Here is a 17,473-nt window from a genome sequence, read left to right as displayed (position 1 = left end):
GATATCGAGACCTCCGGCGCTTTGCGCTACTGAACTCACAAGGCGCCAAATATCCTCGCAAGTTAAGTCGCGTGCCAGCCGAAACGATAATCCCGCCGGGCCGTGCGTTAAATCTGCCGAATCGAATGTAAATTCCACGTAATCATACAGTTCGGAGGTATGCAACGCGTAGGGCATGAATTTCAGCGAATGCGTTTTCAAGCCAGTTATAAACTTCGACTCCTTCGGGCGGCGGACGCAAACGGAATATCGCCTCTCTTCCTAATATCGCGAAATTTCTAAAGCGGCGCGAATTTTCCCCGATTAATAGCAAATGATTAAAATTTCTGACCTCACCAATACGTGCTTGCTCCCTTTCCTCCTCCTCTTCCTCCTCTTCCACTTGTTCTTCTCCCGTCATCTCCTCCTCCTCCTCCTCCTCCTCTCTTTCTTCATCTGCTATTTCCTGCTGCTTCTCTTCAACCTCTCCCTCCTTCAAATTTTCCTGAGGTGGAAGCTCTCCTCCACGCTGCGGCTCTTCAGTGTTCGCTTCTGTGCAAAAGTTACAAAAAATTAGAATCATATTTTATAGAAAATACTTCGAGATTGCTTAGAATATTATGTTCGTATTTAATTTAGTAAACAAGCATATTTTTCTGAGGTACCTCGCCTTTTATCGCTAGCATCTCCTTCTCGCAGAGAGCTTTAGAGAATAGGGCTGGGAGGAATTCCTATTAAAAAATTCGATAATTTAAAATTAAATACGAACATAAATAAAAGAGAAATTAAATACGAACATAAATAAAAAGAAATTAAGAAAAAAGATTATACCAGGCGGTGTTTCTTTAATTTCCTCTTCGCCTTCTTCGGGTTCTTCCTCGCGTTCCTCCATTTCCTCCTCCTCCTCCTCCTCCTCTTCCTCCATCATCTCCTCCTCCTTCTCCTCCTCCTCTTTTCTGACATTTCTCTCTCTCTCTCTCTCTCTCTCTCTCCCTTCAGTATTCTTGCATAGTTATCGTCACGTCGAAAGAAAATTTTTTCAGCCCACGTGTTTATGGATAGGATAAAATCCTCGTATAACTTTAAGTTCGTCGTCGTCATTGTCAGAAACCTCTAGTGCGAACCTGACCGTTCTTGTTTTCCTCTCCCAAATATCATACGATTCGGTAAATAACTCTAACAAATATTACACTCCACTAAACCTCGTGTTTTTAAAACGTTTATACATTTCCTCCATACAAAAAATGTCAAACGACTCGAGAAATTTATTTAAATTCGCTAGATTAAGAAATCTTTCGTCCTAAGAAAACCCGATTCATTATATTCCATATACACGCGATAAAAACTCGCAAAAAATTAGTTTTCTTCTCTTCGCTCCATCCCACGTGTTACAAAAAATCGCATTCCATTCTCGACAAGTATATTCCTTTTACAAACCCGCCATATTTTTTTTCGCAGATGCATTTTGTTTTTGGACCCCGATCGGTCCCAGACACTTTCTCCCTCTTCCCCTACTTTTTCGTCTAGCATTTCGACAACCAATCGTATACATGGGGCACTATGGGTAGAGCCAATCACGCGCCGGGCAGCTACGAAGTCAGCCAATCAGAACGCTCCCACTAATTACCTAATTATCATCTCCTACGCCCACCGACCAATCAGAACGCTCCATTTCCACGTGGCTGCCAGTTTTTGACGGTCGGAGACCACACCCCTGGCACCAGTGCGAAAGTGGTGAGGATTTGTTTTGACGTGCCATGGCTACCCACTTACTACTGGCATTATTGGATGGCCGTCGGAGTTCGTCCTTCGTTTTAGGATCCCCTTAAAAAATTTCCAAATCGGACTTTGCGTAGCAATATCTCTGCTTGTAGGGCACGTAGCAGAAAAATAAAAATACTTTTATTATGCAAGTCGGATTCAAGCTATCGATCAAATCTATTTAGAACTTAATCAGTAGCCGTTATTGAGATTCGATAATTTCGGATGTTCGCATCTCGCTGACTCGTGTAAAGTCACACGGTAGTTCTCGGTTGACTTGACACATATGAATGAATTGCAGAATTAATAAAACGAAAATGAATTTATTTTAATAAATGTTATATGTTATACGTGAAATTATATAATAGTTTCTTAATTATGTCATTTTTCTCTTCAATAATTATTCAATAATTATTCTATCCAGTTTGATTTTTCATTTATGGTTTACATTGCAAATGTTTATCATATTGTTGCGGCCGTGCGGTATTCCGTTCGGCGCTGCTAAAAGAAAATCAATATCAATCGATAAGAGTTTGAATAGAGGATCGGCCCTTGGCAACGCGTCGTTCTCCGACTGTTTTGCAGATTTGACGACCGGATTCTGCGGTGGCCGGACGCGTTTCTGTACCGTTGGTTTAATAAAGAGCGAGTCTTTCTTAAAACAGTGTTCTTCTTTTCCGAAAGCGCTCCGCCGAGTATCGCGATCACGGGAAGTAACGTCGCGAACGCGATAATTTTGGGGGCTCGTCCGGGATCGAATTTTTCGATTCGTGTGTGTGTGTGTGTGTGTGTGTGTGTGTGTGTGTGTGTGTGTGTGTGTGTGTGTGTGTGTGTGTGTGTGTGTGTGTGTGTGTGTGTGTGTGTGTGTGTGTGTGTGTGTGTGTGTGTGTGTGTGTAAGAGATAATGGCGGAGCGACAAACAGAAGAGACGGGGACTGGACAGGAAGAGGCGAAAAGTCGGAGAGTAATCTCTGCGAGAAAAAGGGCCTGTACTCGAGCGGAAGGGCCGGAGGCGTCTCCGAACTTGGAGGAGATTCTTCGCTTAACGCTGGAGGAGCTTCGCTCTTTGAGGGAGGAGCTCGCTCGTCGAGAGACAGAAACATTTTCAATGCCCAGTCTGCAGGAAGAGATTTCGCAACGTCCGATATCAGGCCAGTCATTTCCTTTTTCAAATTTTAATTCCGACTTGAAACTTAAGCCCGATATTTACGACGGTAGTGTTCCGTTGCGCGAATATCTTAATTTAATTGCGCGGGCGAATAATTTGGGAAACGCTGAAAAGGCTGTTGTAATAGCGTCATGTCTCCGAGGAAAAGCGCGTGCGATTTTGGAAGAGGGCACGGATTTTGAGAACTCTCAATTTGAAAATTTGGTCGCGCGTTTAGAGCTACGTTTTGGAGAAAATTTATCCTCGCAAAATTATTATTATCAATTTACGAATCGAAAACAGAAATTCGGAGAAGATTTAGCTGCATTAGGCTCGGATATCGAGTATTTATCTCGATTAGCTTATCCTGAATGTTCTCCTGGAGTTCGTGACAAAATTGCTTGTTCTCAATTTGTAGTTGCATTGTCTGATGTGAATGTTAAACAGACATTGCAGCTAGAAGGGTTAACGTCTTTGAGGGCCGCAGTAGAAAAGGCTTTGGCTATTAAAATTATTAGGGAGAATTGTTTAAAAGAGCGGAGAAATTTTGATTTTAAAGAGGTTAAAGATTGCTCGAATTATAAGAGCAATCCTGAAGAATTTTAAGTAGAGATTTTCGGGGCCCGGTTTTCCAATTTCGACGTTACTTTTATTTCTTGTTAATTGTTTTGAGTTACTGTGTTCTGTTTTATTTTTCTTTAAGCTTCCTTCCGTCGTGAGAAGCGTCGTGGGGAGATCCTCGAGCCTGAGCACCAAGCAAGATCTTCAAGCTCGTACTTCAAACTGAGAAGAAGTCTGCCTCACCCCCGGTTTTCCGAGTCGTGGTTTTTCCGGGGGACGATGGGCGAATGCCGAGGCAGGGGCTTAGTGTGTCTTTTAGAAAGACGTAAGAGTCCACGACGATTACCCCCACTTTGCCCGAAAAATAGAAGAGAGAAGTGCGCAAAGCTTAAGACGAAGAGTCAAGAGTGAAACGCACGAGAATTTCAAGAACAAGATTCTTCTGAAGAGTAGAGAAGACTGGGATTGGAAGTAGCGGCGCCCGGTAACCTGAGGCAGCAGCCCAGGGTAGGGCAGGAAGTCGCCAGGAGCCCAGAAGTCTTTTTCCTAGGAAGAAGTTCTTGAAAGAGGAAGAATTGTCGGGACGACAATTTTATGAAGAGGGGGGCAGTGTTGCGGCCGTGCGGTATTCCGTTCGGCGCTGCTAAAAGAAAATCAATATCAATCGATAAGAGTTTGAATAGAGGATCGGCCCTTGGCAACGCGTCGTTCTCCGACTGTTTTGCAGATTTGACGGCCGGATTCTGCGGTGGCCGGACGCGTTTCTGTACCGTTGGTTTAATAAAGAGCGAGTCTTTCTTAAAACAGTATTCTTCTTTTCCGAGAGCGCTCCGCCGAGTATCGCGATCACGGGAAGTAACGCCGCGAACGCGACAATATGTTATTTTTATTTATCATGAAATTACTAATATTTCTATTCTATACGTCCATAAATTAACGTATAATCAGCACTATTAGAAAATGAATATTAATATTATTTTTATAAAGATTAACATTATTTTGACAAAAATACGTTCAAACTTTACATTAATTTTTCTATTCCTCATAGCAAAGAATTATAAATTTTAATACAAATAAAGAAAAAACGAATGCCAAAACAATTACCAGCATAGTTACTTTTTTTCGCGCGCAGGTTTAATTTTTTATTGTAAATTCATATATGTATCAATGCCGTGTTCATATATGTATACGTGCCGTTTATTTGTCGAATTTTATTATTTGATTTATTTCATCGTATCAGGAGTTTTAAGTAACTTATTTTATTTCTTAACTTATTTTCATATAATATTATTTACTTTAATACATTATGTATCGAGTTAGCCAAATAACATTCCGGAAAAAAGCCGAGTTACATATCTTCTTATAAGGGGTAGAATTTTTGAAACCGTTTTCACGAATGCGACGTAAAGTTTGTGCGATGCTGCTGTATTGCTTTCTCTCACTCGCTGTTTATAAATATTTGACAATTGCGACCTTTTCACGAAACTCCGACAATCTGCCATGTTCAGTGTGATTTCTTGTGAAAGGTTTATCAGTCTTGTTACTATCTTGAGAAAGATCTTGTTCTTAAAATCTTGTTCTTATAGAAGCTTAATAATTAACCATTATTTATTACACAATTATTGTGTGGCTTATCATGATGTTGTATGGTTGTATGATCTTTCGTGTGCTGTACATTATTCTTCGTTTAGTGATTCGTGCCACGATTCATGTAAGTTATTGTATAGTAATGAGCTAATTTAAACATTATAAAATTTCTATATATATATATATATATATATATATATATATATATATATATATATATTGTTAGATATATTGTTTCATCATTTTCTAATTTTTTTTTATGAATCTTTAATGAATCTTGAAAACCGTGTAACAAAGCAAATAAAAAAAAGTAAACGGAGCTTTTTAGATAATTGGCTTACTGATAATCGCTTTAAGTCTTGAATACATAAAGTACCGCCCGATAACAATCTTTTTTATTGCATTGTATGCAATAAATTGTATTGTATTGTATGCAATAAAAATTTTTTGTGCAGTATGAATCTTTTAAGGCAGAATCTGCGTATCACAAAAATAATTATAGAGAAAGTACATCATCATGTGATGTAAGTAATGTCGATGTAAGTTCGAGTCTAAATAAATATATCAAAAAAAGACACTTTTAAACAACAAATAAGATGGTTTGATATTGAAGAACTTAAGCCATGGTTGTGTGAAGCGCCACATGATATAAACATAGTTTTTTGCTGCATTTGTGAAAAATATATTGCTGCTCGTTTATCGAATATTTATCGACATGCAAATTCAGCAATGCATACACATAAATGTAATAAAAAAGGTATTGTTAATACATGTGATGTTAATGAAGATGATGAAACATTTTTGACATTTGATGAGCGGAAAAAGTCAGCAGAGATTCAATATGCTGCATTGATTGCTAACAAAAATATTTCCCTTGACACTGCACAAATAATTCTTAATTTTTTCAGAATGTAAAAAAAGATCCTATTAAACTGTATGAATATGGATCGCACAAAATGTACGAAAATAATTTCGAATGTTTTGTGCCCTGTGAAGATTGATCGTGTAGTAGAAAATATTAAAAACACGAAATTTTTATTGATGAAATATCAGATATCTCGAACGAAAAATGTTATCCATTTTTCGTTCGACATGTCAATTCTGAAACTTTAGATGTTCACTCGTAATTAGTTAAATTAATTGATGTCGATGCAAAAGATTCTAGTTCGGAAAAGTTGTTTAATATTTTTAAAATGGAAATGTGAAAGCTGCAAATTCCATTTTCAAATATTATTGACTTATTATGCGACAATGTGTCTGTGACAGGGAAACACTTATTTTTTAAAAAAAAGCTTGAAGAAATGTCTAAAAATTTATTGACGCTTTCATATCCATGTCATTCTGGTGCATTGGCTGCACATGTTCTAAAATATCTGAATTTTGTGAGGAATTTAAAAAAAAAATTCCTTTTAAGTCTTTTCAATAGTAGTTCAAGGCTATCTTCCAATTTTGGCGAGTTTTCAGGAATCGAGTCATAAAATTTTAAGATTATCCGATACGCGCTGGATTTCTCGTCACTCATGTGTTGAAAGAATTTTTTTTCTTGGAATACTATTAAATATTTTTTAATTGACATGTCTGTAAGCGAAAAAAGTGAGCCGACATGTACTTATTATTCGGAGGAATGTTTCATAACGAATAATTAGAATTGGATCATGAATTTTACATAATTCGTTACATAACCATGATTTTTTTGTTTGTCCTTTTATTAAAAGTAATACATTTGTATTTTGATCTTTTAATTCCAGAGATTGTGATAAAGTAATATTACGATAGAAGTATTATAATATTAAGAATTACAGATAGAATCGATAAAATAATTTTTGAGACGAAGTTGTATGCCTCGATTTGCCACAAAATGCACCTAATTTCTCACTAATTGTTTTATATTTAATAGACTCAAGCATAGTTCTGATTTCTTTTTTAGTAAAGCTAATATTTTATACATATTGCGAATATAATCTCGAATATGCATACAACAACGTATGATTTTTTCGGCTTCTAACTGTTTTTCAACGTGATTTTTAATATCAAGTTTGTTATAAATTTTCTTAATAGCTTTAGGATTATGAAACTTAATATTATTTCGTGATCAAAACTTTTCATATTTTTTAATAATATTTTTAATAATATCGCAATTATTATTTTTAACAAAAGTGGATTTTCAATTTTTTTTTTCATAATATCGTTTATTATATAACCATTTCCGATCATAATTTACTTCTTTTTGTCTATTTCGTTTTATTTCATTCATGTTGAAAATTTTTAAAATAACGTATTCATTTTTTTTGCGCGATTATTTTCTAAATCTCTTTTGTATCGAAGCACTTGTTTAACACGATTATTTTCTAAATCCCTTTTGTATCGAAGCACTTATTTAGGACGATTATTTTTTAAATCTCTTTTGTATCGATGTATTTGTTTAATACGATTATTTTCTAAGTTCTGCTCGTATCGACGACATTTTATAGCACGATTATTTTCTAAATCCTGTTGATATCGATGACGCTTTACAGCGATTGTCCAGATCCTGTATTGATGACATTTTCTGGTAAAATTATTTTTTAAATTTTCTTTATTTTGATTTTCCTTATTTTGAGAACATTTAATTATATTTCTTTCCGTCTGAATATTATTGACTAGTATGTAGTATTGACTAGTACTTCCATAACATTGTTTGAAGCACATTGCATTAACTGTAAAACTTCTGGATATAAATGTTGATCTTTATTTTGAGAATGCTTATTTTTATTTTGTTCGGTTTGAATATTATTAATTTTTTGTGTTAATTGTATTTCTTTAGAAACGCTTTGCGATAATTGTATTTTGTTTATTGTACTTTGCGTTAACTGTATTTTATTTAATTCTTGTTTAATAGTATAAATATCGCGACATTTTTTAATCAAGTCGCTTTCTGTTGTTCCATTTCATGTTGACGTATTGTTCGTATACGAATCGCTTCAGCTTCTCTCGCTTGTATTACTGCTAATGGAAGTACTTTTTGAACAACACCATATTGCGAGTCTTGAGGATGCTCAATTACATTCAAAAGTTTCAAAAATTTGTTAAATGCGATCGCATTAACTTATGTTCATACTTTACTTTGTCAGGTTTAATATTAAATAATGATGAAGTCACAAAAGCTATTGTGAAAACACCGTAATCACTACCATTCGGTTAATATTGCACAATATTGCACAAAATTTGACAGGATTTTTTACGAAATCATCTTTCCAAAAATCGTTTATGATGTTCGTGCGATCTTTTGTTATTTAAGGAATCATATATATATATATATATATATATTTTTTTTTTTCTATCGTAATAGCTACATACCCAATGTCCATCTGATGAACTTGATGAACTGTGTAATATTTGTATATGTTTTTTATCCATCGATATGGATGATATCAAGTAACTGTAATTTCCATATTTCAGATGCATATTGTGAACAATTTCGTAAAAGATTTTGAAAATGTTCCATATGCATATCTGTCAACCATCTACCCTGGACAATTATGTTTTACTCTGTAGGCTTTAAAGTTATAAATTTCTTTGTCTGTACAGATATTTTTATCTAAATTAATTTTTTTATACTATGTGTAAACAATTAAAACGCTAATAACAGTTGGTATTTTTCAGTACTTATGGCAGCCGTTATACAGCGCTAAATAGCTGATATTTTTAAGCGCTTATGGCAGCCGTTATACAGCGCCAAACAGCTGATATATATGTATTGTGGCAGCTGTTTTGTATATTATAGCGCTAAAAAACTGTATATATATATATATATATATATATACTATTGTGATCAAATATAAACGAGATTTTTAAATTTAAATTGCGCGGGTTCATCGATTCTGACAAATATTTTTTTGATTAAGTTGATAGTACTGTCTTTGACATCTGTGTAAAATTTTATGTCATTCTCTTCATTTGTTTAATAGTGAACGCTCGTTTTTGTGAATATCCAAAAGTATTTTTTTCGATTTTTACGATGTGTGATTCTGTTGGGCAAAGAAATTGTATTTTATTTTGTTTGCGGAATAAAATTTCTGTTACTGAAACGTTCAGAATGTTGCAGAAGGCTTTTGGTGACCAGGCTCTATCAAGACCAAGAGTATTTGACTGGTATAAAATGTTGAAAGATGGTCGAGAAAGCGTAGAAAACGAACCACATCAAAGACGACCAAAAACATCAACTGATGAACAATACGTGAAGCAAATCAAGGATTTGGTGCTCCAAAATCGTCGATTGACAATTAGAGAACTTGTCGATACTGTAACATTTCATTTGGATCAGTCCAGACCATTTTAAAAGACCATTTGTGCTTGAGAAGAGTCAAATCTCGTTTGACGAATACACTCAATTTTTTGGAAAAACAGTGTCGCGTTGAAGTGTGTGAAACAATGATTTTTGACTACCAGGACAAGATGAAACGCATAATAACTGGAGATGAGACTTGTATCTATGCGTACGACCCGGAAACAACCGACCAATCGAGCGAATACCAATCGTGCAAAAGGTGAGGCAAGACCAAAAAGATCGCTCCAAAGTTGCTAAAAAATCAAGGTTTTGTTAACAGTTTTCTTCGATTATCGTGGTGTGGTGCATTATGAATTCCTTCCGCCGGGCCAAACTGTCAATAAGGAATATTATTTGAGTGTTATGCGTCGTTTGCGTGAAGATATTCGCCTCAAGAGGCCAGATTTATGGGCAGACAACTCACCACGGTTTTTGCACCATGGTTTTTGCACCACGATAATGTGCCATCTCATACTGCACTGGTTCTTCGTGACCATTTCGCCAAAAACTCGACCCATATCGTTCCACAACCGTATTCGCCTTTTAGTACCGTGTGACTTCTGGCTATTCAGTAAACTCAAAAGACCGCTCCGGAGACACCGTTTTGAATCGATTGAGGAGATACAAGCCGAAACGAAAAAGGTATTGAAGGCCATTCCGGAAGAAGAGTTTTCAGAGTGTTTCGAGGATTGAAAAAAGCGTTGGCATAAGTGTATTGCATCGGGAGGGGATTATTTTGAAGGCGACGAATTTGATTTTGAAGAATAAATAAAGATTTTTCACTCTATAACAAAAATCTCGTTTATATTTGATCACAGTAGTGCATATATATATATACACACACACTATTGTGATCAAATATAAACGAGATTTTTGTTATAGAGTGAAAAATCTTTATTTATTCTTCAAAATCAAATTCATCGCTTTCAAAATAATCCCCTCCCGATGCAATACACTTATGCCAATGCTTTTTTCAATCCTCGAAACACTCTGAAAACTCTTATATACATATTTTATATATATATATATATATATATATATATATATATATATATATATCAAGAGACACGGTAGTGTCTCCGATATACTAATAGTTGACCTGAAAAAAAAATATATATATAAATTAAACTTTTCTCTGAGTACTTAGAATACTAATTCTACAACTATATCCTTTTCGGCTCGATTACAAAGGCGACGCCTATTGAACTCTTACTACCAAGCCGAATCGTCAATCGTTCTCAGGAGCGTTTCATAAAAAAAAAATGTATCTGAATTATATCTTCCGCTAAATTATCATTAAAGCAGTTTTTTTATTACATAATTTTTATTTCCACAAAACATAAAATTTTCTTTTCAATGTATTATATATGTTATATATAAAATAATATTTATAATAATAGTTTTAACAATAGAGAATTCTAACATAATAATAAGTACTACTATTAATTCATAAAACATAACACATATATTAAAAAGAAAATTTAATGTGTAAAAATAAAAATTATTTAATATATAAAAACTGCTTTAAAATAATTTGACAAAAGATATGATTTGACAAAAAATATGAAGCGCATATCTTATACAAGACGCTCTTGATGCAAAGCAATCGGCGGTTCGGCCATCTCCAGCCGTAGTAGTGGAATAGTAAACGTTACCTTTGTAACGGTAGGGCCATTACGTGTATAAAATATATACATATAGACACACACACACACACACACACACACACACACACACACACACACACACACACACACACACGTGTGTGTGTGTGTGTGTGTGTGTGTGTGTGTGTGTGTGTGTCTATATGTATATATTTTATACACGTAATGGCCCTGCCGTTAGGGTAACGTTTACTATTCCACTACTATATATATATATATATATAGTATATATATAGTATATATATAGTATATATATATATAGTATATATATATATAGTATATATATATATAGTATATATATATAGTATATATATATAGTATATATATATATAGTATATATATATAGTATATATATATATATATATATATATATATATAGACGCTTATTATCCTGCACTATCTATCCCGCTTGCACGTACACCGCTCGCGCTATCGCACTCGCTGGCCTGTAGGTCGCACGCGCCGTCTCGCTCACGCTATCTCTCACGATGCTCCACGCGATACCGACTCCCCACCGGACCGACGGCGCGCAATGGGGAACGCAGGTATATAAGCCCGGCCGGCCGAGACATCGGGACCAGATCCCATCCTGCGATCCGATTCCTGACACCGACCTGATCAGTACCTACTACCTCTCGAGGCCAAGGTTTCGCTTGGCTCTGCCGGGTTTCACCGACTTTCTCTATCTTCGGGCTGAGGTTTCACTCGGCTCTGTCGGGTTTCGCCGACTCCTGTCACTGCTCCACGGGCTGAGGTTTCACTCAGCTCTGTCAGGTTTCGCCGACTCCTGTCACCACTCCTCGGGCTGAGGTTTTGCTCAGCTCCACCGGGTTTCGCCGGTTTCCGTTGCGAAGACAGGACTCGATGGCACTCAGCCCTGCCTGCAATATCTAATCGTCCCGCCTGACATTAGCTCGTAAGTGCATGCGATAGAGATTAAGGCCGCTAGTTATAAGTCGGTAACTCTAAGATCCTTAGTTGTAACCGCGCCGTAGTGATTAAGCCGTCATCGATCGCACGCCGCACCTGTCTAGCGCTTTGCGTCAACCGCTTTGCGTCAACCGCTTTGCGTCTCCGCTTTGCATCTTACCTCCTGCTGCTGCCAACTACATTGCGACATCTCCTGGCCCTGCACGCTGTATCTATCTTTCGCTAAATAAACTATCTTTTTCACGTCAATCTGTGTTCTCGTAAGCTTGAGTCTCCCCTCCTCTCGAACTCGGACACCGACGAGCCGATCCGAGCGTCGAGCGAGGTGACCGCGTCACACCTTCAAAATCAGGCCGAAAAGTGCAACTGCTTTTTCTTAATAATTGGTGTATAAACATATAAAGATATTTAATATTTGTTTTCTATATTTTAATATTACTGTATATCAACATTATATATTGACATCTAAAACATGTTGTAATATTTCGTTATAGAATTGATATTGATATTTTATGATGTTTCTATATTAATTATGCGTATGTAATGTACAAATGTATAAATATTCCTTATAGAAGCAGAAATAATTTTTCAATAAAACTATAATTGCATATCATATCAATATTTTTACGTGTTAACAATTCTCGTTGTTAAAACAACCCTTATGACACCTTTACTACTTGTTATATCATCATGTCTGAATGCGCGAAATGTCAGCTCTCTGATTATCAGTTTTAATCGCTAATAATTTAAAGCTGTTATAGCTTCGACATTTTCGTATTAAAATTTTCGTTTCATTTTTACGAATAAGTCATAAATATTTCAGTCGATAATTATGGACACCGTGTATACTGAGCCTTATTTGCAAATAAAATAAATAATACAAATATATGTTTATATGTCCATATACTATTCGTTAAGCAATATAATTCGTATTACAAACTAAATCATACTCTCTTCCTTTCTTCCTCTCTCTCTCTCTCTCTCTCTCTCTCTCTCTCTTTCTCTCTCTCTGTGAAAATAAAAATTTCTTCATATAAGAATATATATATATATATATATATATACATATATATAAGAACATATAAGAACATATATACATATATAAGAACATATATAAGAACATACGTTCCAGACCTAACGCACCACTTGTTAATGGCAAATTCCTGAAATCATTTACATACAAAAATTTTAATTTACATACGAAAATTCTAATAATATTAAAATGTTGAGCCTACAATAGTTTTCAAATAGGAAACGTTTAAAAATGTTCAATCAGGTTGTCCATTATTCGCGCGTTCAGATCCGTTGCATTATTGTAGGCTCAACATTTTAGTATTAGAATTTTCATCTCTAAATAATTTTAAGAATCTATTGTAATTTTTCCTCTTGCAGGTTTAAATAATAATTATATAAAAATTATCAATGTTGAAAAGAAACACAAATGATACTCTAAAAGAACCTATAATATGTCTGTTAATGTAAATGAAACTCTGAATTAATGATGAAATTAAAATATCAATTTAACTTCAGATTCTTCGTAACTGTCTTCGTAGTTGTTCAACTAATTAAGTAATTTTTTTATTTTATGATTTTTATGATATGTAAACAGATAAGAATCTGAGAATATCTTTTTATTATTTCAGGCTTATGTTATCTACAGTCATATTTATGTACATATTAATAAAACAAAATTAATTGAATGGCAAAGAATAAAATTAAGAAGAATAAGAAATCAAGTTGAAATGTTAATTAACATTATTATTAATATTAACATTATTATATGAAAAAAAAGATATTTATTTATTTCAATGTTTCTTCCTCTTGCAGGTTCAAATATAGAAGTTATCAAAAGAGACATAAATAGACTTAATATGTGTGTATAAATGTAACTCCAAATTAACTATGAGATTAATAAAATTTTGGCTTTAGATGAGTATAAAAATATTCAGGAAAATGTTATCATTTTATTATATGAACATTTCAATTTGATTATAGATTTTTCATAACTATCTTTGTAGTTGTCCAATTTTTTTATTTTATATTTTTTATGAAAAATATGTAAATTTTATTACTTCAGGCTTATGTTATTTAGATTCATACTCATATACATATTCGCAAAATATAAAATGACCAACTTTATCTAAGTGTTGTGGAAAAAATGCTAATTAATTAATTGAATGGCAAAGAATAAAGTTAAGAAGAATAAGAAGCCAAGTTGAAATGTTAATATGTTTATATTTGAATATTGGAATAATGTTAATATTAACATATTATCAAATTTTACATAAACCTTTCAACTAGGCTTCTGATTTTTTGTAACTGTCTTTGTAGTCATTCAATTACATGAGAAACAATCCGAACAAAGTTCATCAAACATGAAATTGTTTTTCTTTTTTCTAATTGGTTAAATTCTAATCTAATCTCAAGATCAATCTTTAATCTGATACTGGCTTAAAAGGACCTAATATGTGCGAATTAATGAAATTTACGAAGTTGAAATGTTTATGCAAAATAATAATGTTAATATTAAAATTTTAACTTCCTATTCTTCTGAATATTGTCATTCAATTAATAAATAATTAATTTTAGGATTTTTTCCAAACCACAATTAGATAAAGCTAATTATTTTATATATAGATATGTATATGAATACGAATCTAGATAACATCAAATCAAAATGTTCATATAATAAAATAGTAACATTTATATTTTTATACTCATCTAAAGCCATATTTTAATGTCGCCCTTAATTTAAAAGATTTCATTCACCCAAACATATTAGGTCTTTTTAGAGTATCGTTTATGTCTCTTTTAAACATTGTTTTCTTGTATACACATATGAGATCTTTTTAGAGCAGCGCTCGGAATTAGTTGAGCCTTTCGGTTCGATTTCGAAGACAACGCCTGCAGTTTCCCCACCATCGCTCGAGTCTCAGCGGTCGAGCCGCCGAACAGCTGTGCCTCAGGAGCGTCGCCCTGTGAGAAACATGCTCGTACGCCTTTCACTTCAAACTGTCACTTAGATATCTTCTTTGCTAAATTATTTTTATTTTTATAAATAAACAAAACGTTGAATTTTTTATTAATATATTATATTGTGCTTTATTTATGAGTGTTCTTTTTTCAAATGTAATATGTCAAATATTTCAAAAAATATAAAAGATATGGAAAAATATTTCAGATAAAAGTTTTATAACTTTGAGGAGGAAAGATGATAACATTATCAATTTCATTGTAAATAGCGCCACTTTCGAGATTGTAAACTTTACACCAATTGATTTATCTCATTATTCTGTGCAGAAAAATATTAAGATACGTTTACCAAAAAATGATTAATTTATTTTATGTTTTATGACAAAATACGATGAAAAAGTAAGTAAAAAAGCAAAATATCTTGTAAATTAGTAACTTTTTAATTTGTGCCCTAATATTATATATATAATATTTTTATATCCAGAATACTTAGAGAAATCTTGCATAATAAAAAGTATATGATTCCATTTAAAAGAATAGCAATCATAAAAAATCTCGAAAGTGGCCCTATTTACAATGAAATTGATAATATTATCATCTTTCCTTCTCGAAGTTATAAAACTTTTATCTGAAATGTTTTTCTATATCTTTTATATTTTTTGAGATATTTGACATATTACGTTTGAAAAAAGAACATAAATAAAGGACAATATAATATATTAATAATAGAAAATTCAACGTTTGTTTATTTATAAAAATAAAAATAATTTAGCAAAGAAGATATCTAAGTGACAGTTTGAGGCGAAAGGCGTACGAGCATGTTTTTCACAGAATGACGCTTCTGAGGCACAGCCGTTCGGCAGCTCGGCCGCTGAGACTCGAGCGATGGTGGGGGAACTGTAGGCGTCGTCTTCGAAATCAGACCGAAATGTTAAACTAATTCCGAACATTTAGAAGATTTAGAAGATTTCATTCACCCATACATATCAGGTCTTTTTAGAATATTATTTATTAAACATTAATAAACACATTAATAATAATACATTAATAATAATGTAACTTTTATATATTTTAATCTGCAAGAAGAAGAAACATTGAAATAAATAAATATCTTTTTTTCATAAAAAGAAATAAAAGAATTATAAAATTTTTTTAACTTGGATTCCTATTCTTCTAAACATTAATCTTTGCCATTCAATTAATGTTTATAAATTTTTATAAAAATTATCGTGATTAGTTAAAAAAGAATCTGAAATTGAATTAAAATGTTCATATAAAAATAAAATAATAAAATGAAAAATAGAATTTACCTGCAAAATATAGTAGACACAAACATGAGTTACACTCCGAAACAAATTATCACAAACTGCCAAACTCGCCGCGAATGTCAACATCAATGGCCACCACTCGGATGTGCAGAAAAAGAGTAAGCATACTATGCAATAGTAGTAAGCAATTCATTAATACTGCTAATGTTTCTTTTTCAATGCACGCGTATTTATTACACACGCGTATTTATTATTATATTGATACTCGAGAGGTCTAAAACCAAAAACAACATGTTTATATCAATAAATCAGATCGAGAAGTCAGGGTCATTGCAGGATCCAGCGAACATTGATTCGCTAGATCCTACAGTAATCCTGACTTATCAGTCTGATAATCTGCTGGGTTGATAAGATTAATAATGACATCTCGTAACATTGCAGTCGTACAAAGGCGACAATAATAATGACGTTTCTTAAAGTAAAAATTTCCAAATCGGACTTTGCGTAGCAATATTTCTGTTTGTAGGGCACGTAGCAGAAAAATAAAAATACTTTTATTATGCCAGTTGGATTTAAGCTATCGATCAAGCCTACTTAGAATTTGATCAGTTTAGCCGTTATTGAGATTCGATAATTTCGGATGCTCGCATCTCGCCGACTCGCGTAAAGTCACACAATAATCCTCGGTTGATTTGACACCCGAGACACTATCGTGTCTCCTGATATGCCTCAAATATTTCAAGACTCTTTTCATCTGCTTCTGTCCGGAAAGAGACGGTAGTTGATTTCGGAACACTATAACAGGGAATAGATGTAAAAGGTGGAATATATCGTATTACTCGACGATCGCGTATCCTTAGGGTGAGCCTATGGACCGGCGGCAGGAGAAAGAGAGAGAAGATGCACCGACTTTCTTGACGATCGCGTATCCTTAGGGCGAAGCTATGGACCGGCGGCAGGAGAGAAAGGGAAAAAATTTATTAAATTTCGAGAGATGATCAAAAGTAGAGAGGAAACAAAAAGCAAAGTTTCGCGTAGAGAGGATCACGTAGAGAGGAGGTGGGTTACCGAAGCGCGTTACAATCGAATGATAAATAAAAGAAGAAAAATTTGACTTATTAGTGACACTGAGGACTTGTTGATGCTGATGACACGTGGACTGAGAAGGTTTCCGTGGTGATCGGCGAGATCTCGAGCTCGTAACTTCACTCGTAAGTCTTAGTCGCATACTGACTCTAACTTTTTATGTTTCGACGAGGGGCCCAAGGCGACGAGATCTTCGAAAAATTAAGAGAGC

At 34.0% G+C, this 17,473-nt stretch overlaps 1 pseudogene; it reads right to left on the bottom strand.

Moving 5' to 3' along the window:
- Positions 1-7,601: 7,601 nt before the first annotated feature.
- On the bottom strand, positions 7,602-8,941 carry LOC148938056 (uncharacterized; annotated as a pseudogene).
- Positions 8,942-17,473: the final 8,532 nt, after the last annotated feature.

Source organism: Pogonomyrmex barbatus, unplaced genomic scaffold, assembly GCF_055798465.1.
Source record: "Pogonomyrmex barbatus isolate J1 unplaced genomic scaffold, ASM5579846v1 scaffold1, whole genome shotgun sequence".
NCBI classification, from domain to species: domain Eukaryota; kingdom Metazoa; phylum Arthropoda; class Insecta; order Hymenoptera; family Formicidae; genus Pogonomyrmex; species Pogonomyrmex barbatus.
This window is presented reverse-complemented; position numbering and strand designations above follow the sequence as displayed.